This window comes from Sus scrofa, chromosome 4 (assembly GCF_054392235.1).
Source record: "Sus scrofa isolate SSC_HxYL_T2T_F1_AM1 chromosome 4, Sscrofa_HxYL_maternal_Yorkshire_Landrace_v2.0, whole genome shotgun sequence".
Classification (NCBI taxonomy): domain Eukaryota; kingdom Metazoa; phylum Chordata; class Mammalia; order Artiodactyla; family Suidae; genus Sus; species Sus scrofa.
This window is the reverse complement of record NC_139386.1, coordinates 126555409-126575357: the sequence shown is the minus strand read 5'-3', so window position 1 is coordinate 126575357 and position 19949 is coordinate 126555409. Positions and strand designations below refer to the sequence as shown.

The 19949-nt window shown below is 41.6% G+C and overlaps 1 long non-coding RNA gene across 1 annotated transcript in view; it reads left to right on the top strand.

Annotated features, from left to right (window-relative positions):
* LOC110260376 (uncharacterized) overlaps window positions 1-19949 on the top strand; it is an 878819-nt gene that overhangs the window by 846762 nt on the left and 12108 nt on the right. Inside the window, exon 9 of the long non-coding RNA XR_014844693.1 lies at window positions 16164-16325. This is a non-coding gene — a long non-coding RNA (uncharacterized LOC110260376). The remainder of the gene's footprint in view (window positions 1-16163; window positions 16326-19949) is intronic.

Genomic DNA, 19949 nt, shown 5'->3' with positions numbered 1-19949 from the left:
CACCATAAGATATCAGTTTACATATGAGAGATTTGATGGTTAAAATGTCCATGTCACACACTCTCCCGAACTTTGGTTAACTCATTCTCCTATAGCAAGAAACCCTATGAATAGAAAAAAATGTTGAGAGGAAAAGCAATCCTGGTTCAACGTGATAGCTTACATTTGTCTTCTCAAGTAAATAACATCCATTTCCAATGTAAACTCCTTAGTCACATTAAGCAAACACAAAGGCTTATTAATAAGCTGCAGAGAAATGTCCTTAATCATGTTATCTCACTTTATTTGCAATTTCTCGCTGTTGACCAATTCTAAACGTTTTGTAAATCATGTTATTAATGGTCAGGGTAATTTGAGTTCTAAATATCTCTTTTGCCAGATTCACTATATTTCATCAGTCTTTTACATTAGAGTTTGACTATTAAAATTCTTACATTTGAGTTTTCGGTGCCCTAGAAAACAGGTATGCTTAAAAGTTCTTAGGCTGGATTGGAGTTCCCGTCGTGGCACAGAGGAAAGGAATCCGACTGGGAATCGTAAGGTGGCAGGTTTGATCCCTGACCTCGCTCAGTGGGTTAAGGACCTGGCATTGCCATGAGCTGTGCTGTAGGCCACAAACATGGCTTGGCTCTGGCGTTGTTGTGGCTGTGGCATAGGCCAGCGGCTACAGCTCCGATTAGACCCCTATAGCCTGGGAACCTCCATATGCCACGGGTGCGGCCCTAAAAAGACAAAAGACCAAAAAAAAAAAAGTTCCTAGGCTGGTTTGAAGCTGCACTAGGATTTTTTAGCTGCAGGAACAATGATTATACTGCAGAAATGGAATCCAGTACAGGACGTAACTTTTTATATAACAATAAGGACCATGGTTATAAATATATTATGTAGAACGAGGCTTTTCTATAAGAGGAGACATGGAGGGATCCCAGGATTCGGCGTTCAGCAACTCAACAGCCGTGATAAAGGTGTGCAGGTGTCCCCCGCTATCCAAAAGGAAAGTGTGCCTATGAAACCTTTTGCACACGGAAGAAGCCGTTATCAAGGGCACGTCTCATTAAGATACACAAAATGAGTGGCGATAAAGCACAAATAGATGCTCACAGACAAGCATTCAGAGGTATGGGGCTGGATGCTGAGATGCTGGGTGCAGTTCCTCGGGAAGAAGCTTGGAGGTGCCACGCTTGCTGCTCTGATGTAGCAGTGCCTCTGTAGGGGCTGGCTGCAAAACAGGTACTGAAGGCTGTTGCGGCTTTTGTGTTTTCCATAAAAAATGAAAACCCTCTTTGTTTATTTATTTACATTTTGTCTTTTTGCCTTTTCTAGGGCCATTTTTCCCGTGGCATATGGAGGTTCCCGGGCTAGGGGTCCAATTGGAGCCGTAGCCACCGGCCTACGCCAGAGGCACAGCAATGTGGGATCTGAGCCGCATCTGTGACCTACACCACAGCTCACGGCAACAACGGATCCTTTACCCACTGAGCAAGGGCAGGGATCGAACCCACAACCTCATGGTTCCCAGTCGGATTCGTTAACCACTGTGCCATGACAGGAACTCCTGAAAACCCTCTTTGGATTGCTTTCTATCAGCAAAATCAGGTACAGACTGCCCTTCATATCCACGGGTTCCACATCCACAGATTCAAATAACCGTGAATCAACAGTCTATATTTTTTAAATCCAGAAAGTTTCAAAAAACAAAGCTTGAATTTGCAGCACACCAATAACTATTTACATAGCATCTACATTATATTTACAACTATTTATATCCCATTTACATGGCATTAGGTATAAGAAGTACTCTAGAAATGATTTATAGAATCTAAGATGTGCGTAGGTTATAGGCAAATAATACACCATTTTATTTAAAGGACTTGAGTGGCCACAGATTTTAGTATTCTCAGGGGTCCTGGCACCAATTCCTCCCCAACAACAAGGCACGACTCTGCTGATGTAAGTCTTCCGTAAAAGCTAAATGGGGTGAAGCTAACTTTCAAAAACTAGGGGGATCCCCAAATAGTGTGCAACCACTTATATCAATAAAAGACTATAGATATATTTAATATGTTTAATGTGCAATATGTGCTATATATAAATAATACATATATCCTTTCTCCTGTGGCCACTAGTGAGATTTCTGCAATCACATTCTGAAGGCTTTGTTTTTTGTTTTTTGCTTTTTAATTTCACAATTTTGATAGAAACACAGGCTCTCCTGCTTCAATTAGCACCTGTCCTTTGTTTCCATAGCTTTGGGTGAATTTTCAAGCCTCGGCTTAGCGGCTTTCATCAGGAGAGATCTGCAAAACCTTAGCTGCAGGGGATGAAATACTTTGCCCTACTGAGAAGTGTCCCTCCCAACAACACAGGGCCCTCTCACACCGCTCTTCAAAACCTGAAGAAGTACTTCAGGGCGATAACACAGGCATCAGTAGGTGCAGACGGATGTTTGGCAGTTTACTCTCAAAATTGTGATCGCCAGTCAACTTACTCATTATGCTGGGTCCTGGAGAAGGCGAGCTGAGAGGTGACGGCTTGCATGGCCTTAGGTATTTGAAGGACCAAGATACGCTGGCACCTGCTTTTGCTGAAAATGTAAAGAATTACAGTTATCTTCCCCTGGCTAGAATCATCTAGGGCTGAGTTTTTCACTCTGACAATTGTCTTGCAATGGAGAAAGGCATAGGAAATGTGGCTGCCATAAAGCCTCAGACTGAGGCTGTCAGTTGAGAGGGAAACGGCAGGTGAAAGCACAGAGATTGTTGGAAGGGGCACAAAGTCAAGGTAGACTCCCGTCACTTGTTTTATTTGTACCCTAGATCTGGAGCAACTCCAGGATCTCTAATTAGGAAGGCCTGGGTGGTGGCAATTTGCTGGAAAGTGGATGGAGAGGGGAACTTGGGCTGAAACTTCAGGGGGTGGCAAGGCTAATGTTTTTACTTAGTGTGTGTATCTATTTTGTGTGTGTGTGTGTTCCGTGGCTGTGAGATGTGTTATCCTAGCAAACACCTAATTGTTACAAAGATTACTAAAATCGTGTGCTTATTTGCCGTGATAAAGCAATTGACAGAGATTGTCGGAAGGATAAAACACCTGCACAGCCACACTGGCATATCTACTGGGCAGTGCCGTTTGCAGAAATAAGCAGGACTATGTTAGAACAGCGGGCAGCTGCTGGGTCATGGCACCTACCTAGGGCAGATAACTTGAACTAGGTGCAGGTAATGTTGAATGGAAATTTTCAACCCCAACTGGAGAGGGGCCATAATGGCCCCGGGGTGGCATGTTTGAACCCGTGCAACTGAACCCTCAAAAAAAGACCGAGAGCAGAGGAGGGAGATGGGCCCACCGTATTTTCTTGAAGTTGTTTCCACTGGATAAACTGCATCTGTGAGCACAGCTTTTGCAGCATTCTCATCCTCCTAAAATTATTTTATTTATGATGGTCAGATCGAGCTGGATTTAATGCAATTAAAAGTTGTTCGACATCCCCTACAGAGCAGAATGCCATTTACTACAGTGGAGAGGAGTAGCTACTAACCATCATTGATTTACTGATGCTCCAGAACAGCTGACATCGACAGCCCTAAAATGAAGCACGCCGTTTGTCTCAGGTTAGAGTCTCCAAAAGTAGGTCTAGAAACAAGGATTTGGATGAAAGTAGTTAATTTGGATGCTAATCCCAGGAAGCCCTTGGAAAGGAACAAGGAAGTGAAACACAGATGGGGCAGAAGATGGCGAAGTGTGCATTGCAGCTGAGTAGCCACTGAGGCTTGGTCCCCCCAGGGAACTCTGGGAGACAATGTAGGGACTGCCCCAGAGTTACCCCTGCTGGGGGGCAAAGACACTGGGTATCATATGTCATAGGCTGAAGTCTGCCCCCAAAGGCCCTTCAGACCTGCCAAGAGGAAACCCTCAGGAGGAGAGCAGCAGGAGCTTAGAACAGACACCACTGATAGGCAGAGGGAATGGTGAGAGCTGGAGGAGTATGGGTGGGGTTGCACCGACGTCTGCCAGCGTGGGGGTCCCAGAGTGGTCCAGCTGTTGTCATTCTACCACCTCCAAAAGTGGAGCCCAGAGAACAGAATCGAAGCAGCACTTAAACTTCTGGGCCCCAATCTCTGCTAGGCTTCCATTGGCCAGACAGTGGTTTTAGGACCAGAGCTATCCTTATAGAAATGAAGGTCAAAACTGCAGAGAAGGATCACCTCCCACACGTCAGATGGCCATCATTTACAAATCTACGGGAGTTCCCGTCGTGGCTCAGTGATTAACCAATCCAACTAGGAACCATGAGGTTGCGGGTTCGATCCCTGGCCTTGCTCAGTAGGTTAACGATCCAGTGTTGCCGTGAGCTGTGGTGTAGGTTGCAGACGCGGCTCAGATCCGGCGTTGCTGTGGCTCTGGTGTAGGCCAGCAGCTACAGCTCTGATTCAACCCCTAGCCTGGGAACCTCCATATGCTGCAGGAGTGGACATAGAAAAGGCAAAAAGACAAAAAAAAAAAAAAAAAAAATCTACAAACTGGAGTTCCCATTGTGGCTCAGCAGGAGAACCCAACATAGTATTCATGAAGAATTGGGTTTGATCCCTAGCCTCGCCCAGTGGGTTGAAGATCCAGCATTGTCACATCCCACAACCCTAGCCCAGGGACTTCCACATGCAGCAGGTGTGGCCCTAAAAAGAAAAAAAAAAATTAAAGAATTAAAATCTATAAATAACAAATGATGGAGAGGGTGTGGAAAAAATAGAACCCTCCTACACTGTTGGTGGGAATGTAAATTGATACAGCCACTACAATAAACTGTATGGAGGTTCCTTTAAAAAATGAAAAATAAAACTGCCACATGATCCAAAAATCCCTCTCCTGAGCATATATCATGACAAAACTATAATTCAAAAAGATATATGTACCCATATGTTTATAGCAGCACTATTTGCAATTGCCAAGACATGGAAGAAACCTAAATGCCCATCAACAGATGAACTAATTCCAATGTGGTACATATATACAATGGAATATTATTCAGCCATAAAAAAGAATGAAATAATGCCATTTGAAACAACATGGATGAATCTAGAGATTAATAAACTAAGTGAAATAAGTAAGAAATGGAAAGACAAATATATGTCACTTATACGTGGAATCTAAAATATGACACAAATGAACTCATCTATGAAACAGAAACAGACTCATAGACATAGAAAACAGACTGGCGGTTGCCAAGGGAGGAGGGTGGAGGGTGGATTGGGAGTTTGGGATCAGCAGATGCAAATAATTATATACAGAATGGATAAACACTAAGGTCCTTCTGTGCAGCACAGGGAACTATATTCAATATCTTGTGATAAATCACAATGGAAAAGTATACAAAGTTCTGGGTCACTTTGCTGTACAGCAGAAATTCACACAACATTGTAAATCAACTACACTTCAACAAAATACATTTTACAAAAAGAGCTATCTTCATAAACTTCCTATATAAAATCTTGATGCTAAGTAGGGGAAAAGCTGAAAATAAGATGTCGGTTGGCTGTTTGGGTGTCTGATCTCAATTCCTCGCTGGAAGGCTGGTCGGGGGGTTGGTTGCACATTATACCTGGTACTGGAGAATAGGGCCGGGGAAGAGACAGGAGAAGGCCAGTGGCAAACTTTTACCTACCCTGGATTCACAAACTCAAGGCACAAAGGTACTTTCTTTAAAGCCAAACTATGTACAAAATCAAAAGCTAAGGAGATCACTTAAGAAGGGAGGTCACTAAAGCTGATAGGCCAGAGGGCAGCCACAAAGCTAGGTGCCTCGATCAAAGTAAAGCTGGATGCCGTCCCCAACAGACCCCAACGTGTCAGGGGCTTCATGGAAGCGAGAACGGTTTCTCCCTCATGTAAAATCCACTGTTCTTCTCAAGCATCATTCACGTTCCTTCTGTCTGTGGCTCCATCCTTTACAAGTGCCTTGGATCTGCTGCAGCCTCTGCTTCTGGCGGACAGATCAAGAAAACAGAGGGTGGAAGACAGAGTGGGAGAGATTTATGGGACAAGCCTGGAAATGACATGCGTCATTTTGGCTCAGAAACAATGAAGAACTGAGCCACATTTCCCCCACCTAAATGCAAGGAGTTCTGGGGAAAACAGTTCCTGATTTAGAAGGAACTTCCGAGCAAACTGTCTACACTCTCGAATGAGATCATGACCCTCGGTAGAGAGTAAACCATCCCTGCCACACGAGCCAATTCTGAACTGCTCAGAAAGACAAAAGCAGAGTTCAAAGAGCTTGGACAGAACCGACCATGTGCCAGTTTGCAGCTAGCCAGAAATGAATTGCCCCTGGACAGACATACCTGTCAGCTGGCGCGTGGCCCAGGGGATCAAAGAACCAAGGTAGAAGGAGCAAAGTGGAAAAACCGATCAGAGAAGAGACTCCAGCATGAAACCCAGGATTTCTTTGTCCTCCCTTCCTCTCATCCCAGGATGGGCTGGTTGGCACAAAATTCAATCCGAAAAGTGAATTCGACTTAATATCACCAATAGAATTTTTCACTGGGCTTGTTCTGCATTAAGTGATAAAAGCGGCACACAATTATTTTCGATTGGACCAATGAGATTGTACTGAGACGTCTCTGAAGATTGTCTGCTGAGTGCCAGTTGTTAATGAATCCCATTTGTCTTTCTTGATTAAGTCTGCTATTACCCCCGTTTAGTCTTGTCACCAACCCTTTAGCAAGAATTTTCATATCACTGCTTAGATGAGAAATTAGCCTATGAGAACAGCACTCATCAATCAGAAGGCAGTTTATTTAATACAGTTTACAGTTTATGAGTTCAAAAACTATAGCCTCATACATTAGAAATGGATCACTGTCCTAGGCAGAGACAATCAGGGGATTCAATTCACTTGACAAGCATGGAGAAACGACTTTGAACTTGAGATACACACTTAGGGAAGGGCTGCGGTATCGCAAGCCTGCAGCTGATACCAGGAGGCTTTTTCTTCTGATTAGGAAACCCCCCCCTCCCCCGTGGTTTAAGCAAGCGCTCCATTTTATGTACTTAACCACACCTTCCTATAATACTGCCACCGGAAAATCCAAAACCAAATTTTGGAATAGCCCTCACTTCTTTGCAATATCAAACCTTTTTTCTAGTTTGCAATATTTTGAAAAAACTCACATAGACTATCTATTTGCTCCTTGAAATTATGAAGAACAAGACACCCGGGAAAATCTTAATTTTGGAAAGATTATCCAGTGACCATGTGTGAAGAGCACAGAAGACATGGAGCTTTGGCAGTTAGAGGACAGAGCTAGATAGTTATGTGACCATACAAGTGAGTGGATTCTGGGCTCTGAAAAGATTTTAGGGGGCCCAGGTTGACAGGACATGTTGATATTTAATGGTATTAAAGATTATAATTATCTTAGCATTCCCATCGTGGCTCAGCAGGTTAGGACTCCAATTAGGATTCATGAGGATGTGGGTTCGATCCCTGGCCTCATTCAGTGGATGAAGGATCTGGTGTGGCCGAGAGCTCTGGTGCAGGTCGCAGATGCAGCTTGGATCTGGTGTTGCTGTGGCTCTGGTGTAGACCGGCAGCTGCAGCTCTGACTTGACCCCTAGCCTGGGAATTTCCATGTGCTGCAGGTATGGCCCTAAAAAGTTAAAAAAAAAAAAAAAAAAAGAGATTGTAGTTATCTTAAGAATTCTATTTCACATCACAGTGTTAACAAACCACACTTAACAGCAGTGCTTCCTATAATATTATTTCATTTAGAACTCTCTTTCCAAATCTTCTTTATTTTCTAAAGTAACGCTTTAACAGCAAAGACTGCCATTCGCGTACTTGGTGAAATTTAGAGAATGAATTTAATGCGTGGCCAACATTTGCTAGGAGCCCTCAATTCCTGTTATCTTCCACTTGCTCGGCTGGCCTTAAGTCTCGGGAAGAAAAATAGGGAGGACTTATTAGTCAGAGAACCCCAGCTCCCATCAGAGCATATAAACTTTTCCATTACTGTCACCCCTTGGTGACTATCTGGAGACACATATAACTCCAACTTCTGCGACCTCTTTGAAGTTCTGAATGATCTCATCTGATATTGATGCCTATTTCAAAGAACAGTCTAGTTTTCTCCTAAGAATGATGTCTTTTATATCTAGATGGGGTATACATGCCAGAGAGTATTTCATTGCAGTCATCCATCAAGTATTATTCCCGTTTCCATTTTAATTGCTTTACTTGTTATCTCACACAAAGAATATATGCTCATTGTAAAAAAGAAATGAAACAATATAGAAATAGATGAAGTAAGAAAAATCAGTCTCCCTGTCAACCCCTCATTTCCTCTTGCCAAGTGTAAGCGCCAGCTTTTAAACCATTTTTATGCACGCACATGTAAACGCTCTTTATAATTCTTAACAAAAAATGAGATTATATTGCATATGTTGTCCTACAGCTCCCTTGCTTTAGTCATACAACATTGTATTCATCAGCCTTCTTCAGAGGGGAAAAAAAATATATATATATATATATATAAAATGAGATTTATTATAGGAAATGGGATTGTGTAATTATGGAAGCTGAGAAGTCCCCAGAGTCTGTGCAAGCTGGAAACTCGGGAATGTCCGTGATACACATTCAAGCCTGAGTTCAAAGGCCTATGAACCAGGAACAGCCATAGTTCAAGGGCAGGAAAAGACTAGTGTTTCTGCTCGGCAATGAGGCAGAGAAGCAATTCAACCCTCCTCCATTTATCCTTCTTTTCAGGCCCTGGGTGAGGTGAATGCTGCCCAGCCACACTGGGGAAGGCAAGATACATGCGTTCCTAAACCCATCAATTCAATGATAATCTCATCTGGAAACACCCTCAAGTCACACCCAGAAATAATGTTCTTCTGACCCCTGAGTGTCCCAGTCCAGCTGACACCTAAAATTGACCGTCACACGCATATGGCATATGAGCAATCTTCCATTTCGGTACATGCGCAGAACTTGTGGTCTTCTTGGCTACCTAATGGATGTACAGACTTGACTAAATCATTCCTCTCTTGAAAGGCATTTAAGTAGTCGCCAATATTTTTGCTAGAATGAAACAAAAATTAGAGATTTTTAAATGTTTTCCCTTGACCATTTATGTGCAATTCAGACTGGCTGAGTTGGAGGCTACGGAATTTTAAACTTGAAGTATTTCTAGCAAATCTCCCCCAAGATAAATTGAAATTTAACACCTTTTAACTTCTCACATACTATAAAATTCAATTTTTCACAAGTTGATTTCTTGAGATGGGTTCATCTAACTCAGAGTTCAAATGCAGCACGAAACAAAAAACATAAGTAAAAAATGCATGCAATCCCTCAGCTGTTGCGTGTTTCTACCGGGCTAAACGAAGCTATTCTGTAGCTATCTGAATCTGAGAATAATTTGTATCAATGTTTCATGACATTGGACATTGCTCATAGTACTTTGGAAAATACACACAAGTACATCAGAGAGTATATTCAGTTTTGAACTACCGATTTACTGTTATCGCTGTTGTCAGAATAGGTTGTCATGCCTGTCTCCACCCCACTTTATCCAAAGACCAAACGCTCAGCTAAATAATTTAAATGCGTTATTATTAACACATAAAAAATACCTCCTCTTGCATCTTTTCCTATCACTACACTGGTTTCAGCACATCTTCAGAAAGTACCCCCTGCTATTACAACACTATGAAAGCAAATCCTTGGCATTTGTTAGGGTCATCATTGTACCCCGCCCCCCAAAAAAAATACATGAGGAAGAAGTGTTACTCTTTTTCTGTCTTCACAATTAGAAAGAAAATACCTCAATATTTCTGATCAAGAACTAGGGAACTGATAAATCTCGGTGATTTGTTGAAATAATCATAAGGATCACTTGAATTTTTAATATTTCTTCAACTTGATATTTAAAAATTGCACACCTGGCTGATCTCAGCTTCTATAGTTCATCATGCATCTTGTTATAATATGTTGGGAGACTGAAAAAAAAAAAAAAAAAAACTTTCCTAAACCTTTTTGATAACATTTCAAAGCCAGAGGCAGATGAGGGATTCATGATCAGATTTGGTTTAAAAATTTACGATTGTGTAGGGACTTACTGCTATTCAAAAAAAGGAGAAAAAATTCGCAACTTTAAATAGCCAACAGCTGGTTGAAATAGGTACAGCTTTTTCTCCCAGTAAGAAGTTCCTGGAAATTCCTATTGCTGGCCAGGTTCTGCTGCAGATGTTCAGGCTCACCGCAGAGGCCCTTGAGATGGGATGCCAAAAATCTGGTGAGAAAAAGCGAGCTCTCTGCTCAAATATCCCAATGATGCCTCATTTCATCCAGGATTCTATCGGGTGCATTATTTCATTACATCTCCTGAATATTCATTTAAAAACTATTCTTGCACAATGTTAACTATCTGGTTGCATGTTTGGCGATAGAATTACTAAAAATATCAAGAACGGTGCGGCCTGCCTTTAAGAAGCCCACACTTGTTTAGAAACGACAGTAGACTGTTTTTTAAAAATGCATAAAGGTTAAAAAGCGAAAGGCACCCATCTGCTGAGATTAACTCTTGACATATGTGATGATACTTCCACGGCCGATTTTCCCCCAAGCTGTGGAGGTTGGTGTTGTTCATTTCGAGAACAGGACCCTGCACATGGGCCAGAGGCAGGATTTGTTGCCACATCAGGAGATAAAGGACTTGCTGAACAGGATTCTCTGGAGGTAGAATGGATTGTGAAAACTCTCCCGCTGAGATGCTCACGAGGTGCTGAAGCCAGAGAGCAGATGAAACTAGACAGGCAGGTGAGGAAACGGAGCCAAGAGTCAGGATTTCAGAAGGTTCATTGTGGGTGAGGCAAGCACAAGATGCATCTTTCCATTAGCAGCTAGATGGCTGGCAGCTGGATTGCGGGGGGGGGGGGGGTGGTTTCTGGGGAGCAGTGAACTTTATGGCTGGTTTATTTAACGGGGTGTCGGAATGTGAGCTTAAAGGGTGACTCTCAGACTTCAAATTTTGTTGAGAAACTCAACATGGAACAGTCAGAACGTGGACTCTTCACCAAGGTACGGGATGCACTCGTTGAGACAGTCCCTTTGGTATCGTAGCCAATTCCCTCTTTCCCTGGAGAACCTTTCCATTACTTCCTGGAGTCAAAACTAACAAGATCTGACCATCTACCTATCTGTGCTAAAACAGCCTGGGATGGGAAAAAGAGTTTGAAGTCATGGCTGCTGGCTTTGGTTCTGCTTGTAATTAGCAGTGTGCCCTAACCTTAGGCCATATCTTTGGGCCTCAGTGTTCACATCTGTAAAAGAAAGGCTTCTAAGATCTTTTCCAGTTCTCCTCTTTCTGCTAATTTCTGTGGTTCTGTGCTACCTATTTCACCTGTCAACAAAGTGAAAAGCAAATCTTACCTGCTGGTGTCGTTACATTCTGCTATTTACATTTTCTGAATATTTGATTATTAATGCACTGGAAGAAAGAAAATTGTAGAAGATTTCTTGTTGGAGTCATTTGAATATCATTACTAAATCTCCAGCTCTTTTCAAAGCACACCGTGGCTCCCAAGCCTTCCTTTTGGAGTCGTTCACAAATGAACACGTTTTATTTTAATTGAAAACAAGAACATTTTAATTGCCTAAGCTAGGTACTTTTATTTTGTTTTATGTGCGCAGTCAGAACCAGACCCTTGTGGATAATGTTAAAAATGGATATTCTTTTCCCTGAGCTTTTTTTTTTTTATTGTTTATTTTTGTGTGTAAATTACAACAATTGCTTGGGGGATTAGGCATTTGGACAAGCCATAAAATAATCAAAATTTTAACACTGTTTGGTGGCAGCCTAAGATTCTTTGAATTAGTGGCTAGATTAACCATTCACAGGTATAAGCACTGCATTCCCAGCTGGATTTAATAGTCCCGTTCATTGTGGGAATAAATTCTTTTGGTTGGTTCGAAGGCTTAACAGCATAATTTCTTGCCTGTGAAGAAGGGACCCCAGCATTCATAACTCGGTTCATAACTCGGTTTCCTTTGGTCTAATGCTATTTCTACACTTTGACAAAATAACAGTTTGGAAGTGAATTACTTATTCATTACTACAAAAGAAGCGAATCAATAACCAGTCCAACACCAAATCATTTGGCCGAATTTGCCAAATTGTGTGTGTTTATGTATGTTTCTCGCCAGTCTTAAGTCTATTTACACAGCCAAATCTTCCCAGCAGGAAGTAAAAGCCACAATCTCAAGAAAACTACCTTCAGAAATATCTATAAACACTATGGCTCATTCAGACAAAAACTATCTTGGATTTGGTCTCAGTCACTTTTGAGGAGCTTCAAATGAAATCTCAGACAAGACAGAATTTAGCTCAATTTTGAGTGTAATTAATTTCTCTCTCTCTTTTTCTCTCATCTTAATTACGTTAAATCTATCCTGTCACTTAAACATTTCAAACTCAACTGTTTTACGACTGTGAAATATTGTCACAATATATTATGCTAATGGACCTAATTAATTCCCACGGCAATGCTCCCGTGGACTGTGGTAGAGTATTTGATAAAGCCACCAGTTCTCAATGATGAGACAATTTTTTTTTTTCAAATTTGATGTTTATGACTGCTGCTGTATGATTTGCTTTCCTGTGTCAGAAAGCTATGGAGCATATTTCAATGGCTCCAACGCATCGATATTCTTCATCAAACTGCTGCTTATCAAAGTGTGAGTTATCTCCTCCTTAACATCCAAGCAAGTGTGAGAAACTCAGTAATTAACTATTACAAGTGCCAGTCTGTCCGGACTTCCAGCTCCCAGGGAAGAGGTGGCTACTGAGAGTAAGAAAATCCTTGTAAAGTGCCCTGCTTGCTTGGTTTTCCCACCTTAAGTACTCAAAACAGAGAAAATTTTGGAAAGAGATAGCAGAGTGGAGAAGCCCGATTTTCCACTTGAAACTCTTTCTAATAAACAATTCTTTTTCCCTGAGAGTAGAGTCCAAACTGTGATTCTGAGCTTTGCCAATTCCTACTGTGCTCCAGTAAAGACATCAAACAGACAATGTTCTGTAGGGCTAATGACACTTCAAAGGAGGAAACCAAATGTTCCATTTGGATTTGAGGAAGCCAGAGGAAATGGGTAGGGTAAAGTGCCCCAATAATAGAATAAGCTCTAGATCATCTACAGAATGCCACAACTGTGACCAAAAATGCATTGGACTGGGTGCCAGCAGACTTGCCTTTGAGTCCTGGCTCTGGCATTTAATGAATATAGACTCTTTTATCTTTTTTGCTTTAGTTTTCTAAATTGGACATCACAAATATTCTAACAAACAAAAGCCTAATAATTGACAGCACGAAGTAGACACTTCATGTTAATTTCGTCTTTTCCAAAAGCCTTTCATCTCCTCCACATCATAGAGTCTTTCCCTTCTTTGTGCTGAGTAGAATTTCTTATTTGCACATCACATGGGGGCACAGAAACGGGCACTGGCAGATAGCAATAGCCCTTCATTTTAAGTGACTATAAATCTTCTCTTCCTGAAAATATGTTAATTTCTTTGAGGTCAGGAACTCTATCTTATCCTTTTTCTGCTCTGTCTACCACCTGTCCCCACAACAATACCTGGTACGATGTACTGATAAATACTTGTTGCACTGAATTAAATTTTTTGCTCATCCTTTTCTCCCCATCCTCCTGCGATTTTTTGAATATGAATGTGCACGGGTATTATGGCTCAAGTTAAGTTTAAAATATGTGGCATGGTCTTGTCTAATTATAAACTGAAGATTTATATCTACAATTATCTACGTTGTATATGTGGTGGACAATTGAGCATCACTAAATTAAAACAGCAACAATATATTTGCAAGAAAATACATCGGATGCTTTTAGCATTAATAAGAATGGGACAGCCAATTCTAGGAACACAGCTACTCCCTTCTCGATAGACTTTCTACAAAGGGATAGACAGGAGGATGTAAAAAGATGACTGTGTACATGGGGTCCCAATGACCACCCCCCACTACTTCATTTAAATAAGAACTAACAACAAAAAATAGTTTTCCACCACCCATCATGTAATGCCAATGTGCTTGGATGCTCTGACACTGAACGGGAGTGTTGAAACCAGGCTCTGGAGTTTGGGCTACTGAGCCTGAGTTATATGAACCTTACTGGCGCAGTTGGAGCAAGAACAAACTGGGTCCACATGTGAAAAGGTGAAGCCAGGGCCAAGCAGGGGTCCTTCAAAGAAGAGATCTACCTGTAGAAGAGGTTCCCATTCTCAGCACTTGGTGGAGACCACCAACCCTCCCATTTCCAATTTAAATGGACACTTCAGTTTTAATCTTACTTCAGCAAAGATGACTGTCCATTGAAAATGTGTGCCCTCAGAGTTTAGAGTGGTTTGTAGAGAGTGGCTGTCCAGGTAGGAACTACGCAGTTCAGCCTCCCCTTGTCTGTGGGCCCGTATTGTTAGCTCTTTTCTGTGAGATTTGATGTGTGACTCATCTGTGCAAATGTAGTGAAGAAACAAGCCTACATCATCTTCCCTTTGGCCATCTGCTAGACAGATACCAAAGACTCCAAGAAGCTTGGGAATGGCCAAGCCATTTAATGGATAGAGTCTGCATTTCTGAATCACTGGTGAAAGGAAATTGCCTGATAGTGAAGATTATCCAATGTGAATACACTTTGGGTAGCTATTTGTTACAGCACTTTAAATGATGCTGACTGATACACTTATTATCAGCTGCATTTTACACTGCTGATGTATTTCTTACTATTTGCCACTGCCTGTAGTAATTCCATCCTCTCTTTGATACCCCCTTCAATCCTGAATCTTTCTCCTCCACCTATCTCTCTTAAAGTTGGCATCCTAAGCCCACTTGCTGCTGCTTGCTGCTGCTCCCAACCCAGGAATCTTACTATAGCTTTAAGGTATATTGTTGATTTTCAAATTTTACCTCTTGCCTAATTTTTAGCCTGGCATGTTCAAAGGCATACTGAATTTCTCTTCCTGGGTGTCCCACTGAGGTGTCAAATTTAATTGTCTGCAGCTGAAATCAACATTTTTCTCCCTTCCTTTCCCTGTCTCTAATGTATCCCCACTACATCCTTTATCTCAGTAAATGGCACCATCGTTATCTTAGAAAAGAGTAGTGCAGATTAACCCAGACTCCTCTTTTCTCCTCCTTTTCCACATCTGTGTATTACCAAATCCAGCGAATTTGACGCACTTAATGACTGGTGAACACATTCTGCCGTCTCCATCCTAAATAACACTGTCCTGGGTCAGGGTCCCCTTATTTTCATGCACACCACCCCCGAGCATAGTGGTTAGCCACATAGACTTTGGAATAAGGCAGGTCTTTGCTTAAGTCTCAACTTGGCAGCTAGTTCTTAGCTGTGTGATCTGGGGAAATTAATGATCGATCTAAACCCATTTCTTCCCATCTGTGAAATAGAAGCTGCTAATAGTACTTTCCAAATGGGGCTGTTAAAAGCAATGAAGAAAATTAGGTACAGAGGGACCTTAAGATGGCCTTGCATGGAGTGAGGGCACCATAACATTGGCTATTCTGATTGGGACTCAGCGCTTCCAAACCCACCTCCCTGAATCCAGCCTCCTGAAGGGAGAGATTTCTCTAAAGGAGACAGTCTGTCATCTTTGATGCTTGCATTGTGGATGGAAAGGAAGGGATGGGGTATAAAAAATAGTCAGAGGTAGAATTGATAGGAACTGGAAACTGATTTGGGTGGCAATTGACAGACCTCTTATTAGAAATGACTATAGCAAAATATACAAATTGAATAAATATGCCTTTGTGAGTAAATTAAATGTATTTTTAAATTCTTTTATTTCCCTGTATCTTCTCTGGATTGGCTCTGCCCATTAAAAACTCAAGTCCTAAATTAGTGGCTAGCTAAGTTTAGCATAAACCATACTCACTGCATGATGGCCAACTCATTTGTTTACTCGCTGAACATGCATGACAGCTAAAAAATAGGAAATTCAAATTAACCAAAGTGTCTCTGAGAGAACATAATACAAAGAAAACTCTAAGTGTAGTATATTTTAATGCTCATTACTATTCTCTTCACACACATCTCATCCCTGTAACATTTTCCTCTCCTTTTTATATCTCATCCACAGGGTATCTTGAACAGACAATGAGAGCATTTGGAAGATAAGAAATACATGGGTGATTAGAGTGGAACTAACTGAGGAGGCGTAAGACTGGGAGTCGCTGTGCATCTACTATGTGCCAGACAACAGGCATGTTCTTCACATATGTTGTCTCATCTGGTTCTCAAAGTAAGACACAGATTGATATTAATTAATTAATTAAAGTAAGCCCCATGATTTGTCTATGGACCATGGACCACAAGGAATATAAAATTCCTGTTTTGTAGAAAAAGGATCTGAGTGAAGTTAAGCTACCTGCCTGAAATCATCCAGAAAAGGTATTTATTTGCCACAATTTCCACCTACTTTCATCTGACACCAAAGCCCCTCAGTATTATACTCTAATATCCTAGACCTCCAAACTTTGGGGGGGAAAAAAGTCTATAAAACTATGTATCTGACTATTCTGTACCCCTTTAATGCATATGTGAGAAAGAAAGAAAAGAGAAGAAAAGAAGGAAAGAAGAAAGAAAGAAAGAGCTGTGGGTAACCACGTGTCACCTTTCACATTGTTCGTATCTCCCTGAAAGCCGAGCCTGTGAAGCACAGAAACTTCCCTGAGGAAGAAACCAGTCACAAAAGCCACCAGAAGCACCAATAACACAGGCATCCTGGTGGGATCATCCTCCATTCCCCATGCCCTTCCCATTTGATGAAATAAACACCCCCTAGTTTCCTGTAATTTGGGCTCCAGACTCTTTAGAGAGTAAATTCACACTCTCCCCTATCTGTGCCATAGAGGGAAGCTGTTCTATAAAGCAGAGAGGACAAACGATTGGTGAATAATTTTTTTTTTAATCAGATTCTTTCTGAGACACTGATCTCATTATTTGTTCACCAGACAAGCTCCTGCTAAATCTATTCACAATTAAAAAAAAAAAAATTACCCAGCTAGTAGTATTGAACTGTGCCTTAATTAGGGCAGCCAAGAATGTCTTGTATAATTAACTGGGCTTTGTTTATAATTATTTCCTTGTGGTTAGAACTGTTTTCTTCGTGTAACTGGGGCAATGCTAATAGTAAGAGTAACCTTTGATTTTCATGCGAGACTAACTGAAGGATGAGCAGAGGAAACAAGGCCAGGCCTGGGGAAGCAAAACCCAAAGACATGAAACACAGGATCTCTTTTGACCCTCTGTTTCGCCCCAGGATGAACACATTCTCCCTAACCTCTGACCCAGTTGGAAGTCTGGATGCTGACATCCATGCTCCTTGATCCTTCTGTCAAGTTCAAGTGAAAGAAATTCTTCCCTCACTTTTGGAAAATGGAGTGATGCTTCTTCTTATTGAGGTCCCATGCTACGTTTGACCCTCCAGATCCACTCATCTCCCAGACTCAGCCCTGTGCCCTATTGGGTATTAACATCTTTTGACTTCCCATTGGGTTTGGCCAATAAGAAATCTTAGCACGGTATCTGGAAAGAGGGAGGCCAGGAGGGTGGATGAATGGAAGGACAAGTGGCTAGGAGAGCAGGAGACTGATGTCTTAGTACTTATTGCCCTGCCTCCTTCTCTGCAGTTATCTTGGGCAGGCTGTATCCAATCCCTAAGCTCAAAGTCTTCATTCCTATAAACAGCCCTCTTCAAATAGCCACCTGCCTGTGGACTCCTGTAATCACTCTCTCTTCTCCCCACTTCCCTGAGGTTGGAAAAAAAAAAACACAGTTATTATACTTGCCCTAGATACCACACGGACTCTGTGTTTACCCTACACCTACCAAAGCTTTGTAAACGGTCCCCACTAAACTGTCTTCAAATTATCATAATTTGAGTGTAACCTCTTTTACCTGGATAGTAAAATTGACAGAGCCTAACTTGTAACAGCATGCACCCTTACCCAGGCACACCCCCTTATGTTCTAGGAGACTACAGGAATAAGAGAATTCTTAGTTGTAAAGAATTTGAAATTCCTGAGTGAGTAATTAATGAACAGTATTCAAAGTACTAGAATGTGGCTGAATGGACTCAGAGGCCCTCGGCCAAATAAAATTGTCCAGGTCCTGCTGAATAGCAACAGGAAGTTTATAGATATTGACAAAATAGGAATTGCTTTTATTTTTTTCTCTAAATCTTGTGAATTATGGTTAGTGTGGTAGCATAGCACATCTAAACATTCTGTAAATTCTTATCCCGTTGCTTCTGCTTGATATTTCAGATACACTTTCTTAGAAAGAGAGGTCAAGGGAAAAATTATAATAGAAATAAGGATGACTGAGCTCCATTAAATGCATCACTTTCTGATCTGATGGGATTGGGGCAATTTGGTAGGTACCGAGGTTTCTTCCGTCAGGTATCTCATGGCATACTAAGAGTGATGGATTGCTATAGGGTATAAAGGCGAGCCAAAAAATTGTTTTGAGTAGTAAGAACAGTCTTAAATGGCTTGCTAGAGAGCATAACAGTGAGAGCCATCTGGAGGGATCCCATCAGGTGGATCAAGTAAGGATGGAAATTCCAGACGGAAGAAGAGCAGTGCCAAGGGCAAGGAGACATAATAAAATAATTGAAATGGACCAAAATTGTGAGCAGTTTGTTACCCAAAAAAGGTAGGATTTTCAGTAGTGGAAATTGAATAGAGCATCAGGTTCAAGAGAGAGAATGTCTAGGGATGAGACTAGAAAGCTCAAAGATGGTGAAATAATAGTTGCTACCAACCCAGTACAGTTTAAGAAAGTCTTCAAATGAATTTGGGCTTTATTCTATAGCTGATGATAGGTCTATGAGGTTATTTTTAATAGAAGAGGGATATGACTAAATTTGGTTTTAAGAAATGTAACTGGGGGCCAGGGCATACTAGGACCACAAAACAACTGGATATCTAATAGTCATGTAGCCTAGACCAAAGTCAAATTAGGTTTTTTGAAAGGACTAAATAAGTTGGCAAGCATCTAGAAGACTGACCAATAAAAAATAAGAGAAGAGGAGTTCCCGTCGTGGCGCAGTGGTTAACGAATCCGACTAGGAACCATGAGGTTGCGGGTTCGGTCCCTGCCCCTGCTCAGTGGGTTAACGATCCGGCATTGCCGTGAGCTGTGGTGTAGGTTGCAGACGCGGCTCGGATCCCGAGTTGCTGTGGCTCTGGTGTAGGCCAGTGGCTACAGCTCCGATTCAACCCCTAGCCCGGGAACCTCCATATGCCGCGGGAGCGGCCCAAAGAAATAGCAAAAAAGACAAAAAAAAAAAAAAAAAAAAAAAGAGAAGACAGAAATTATCAATAACAGTGAGGAAAAAGGAGACAAAACTAAAATTTCTCCATAGATATTAAAAAGATCAAAAGAGAGATTATTAAAGTCTTTTGTCCAATAAATTTGGCAATTTATCAAATGGGAAATGGAGAAAGTACTTTATTTTTTTTATTTTTTATTTATTTTTTAAATTTTTTTATTTTTTTGTCTTTTTGCCATTTCTTGGGCCGATCCCACGGCATATGGAGGTTCCCAGGCTAGGGGTCTAATTGGAGCTGTAGCTGCCAGCCTATGCCAGAGCCACAGCAACGCAGGATCCGAGCCGTGTCTGCAACCTACACCACAGCTCACGGCAATGCCGGATCGTTAACCCACTGAGCAGGGGCAGGGACCGAACCCGCAACCCGATTCATTAACCACTGCGCCACGACGGGAACTCCGGAGAAAGTACTTTAAAAACACAGTTTACAGGAATTCCTGTTGTGGCTCAGTGGATACAAACCTGACTAGTATCCATGAGGATGCAGATTCCATCCCTGGCCCTGCCAGTGGGTTAAGGATCCAGCGT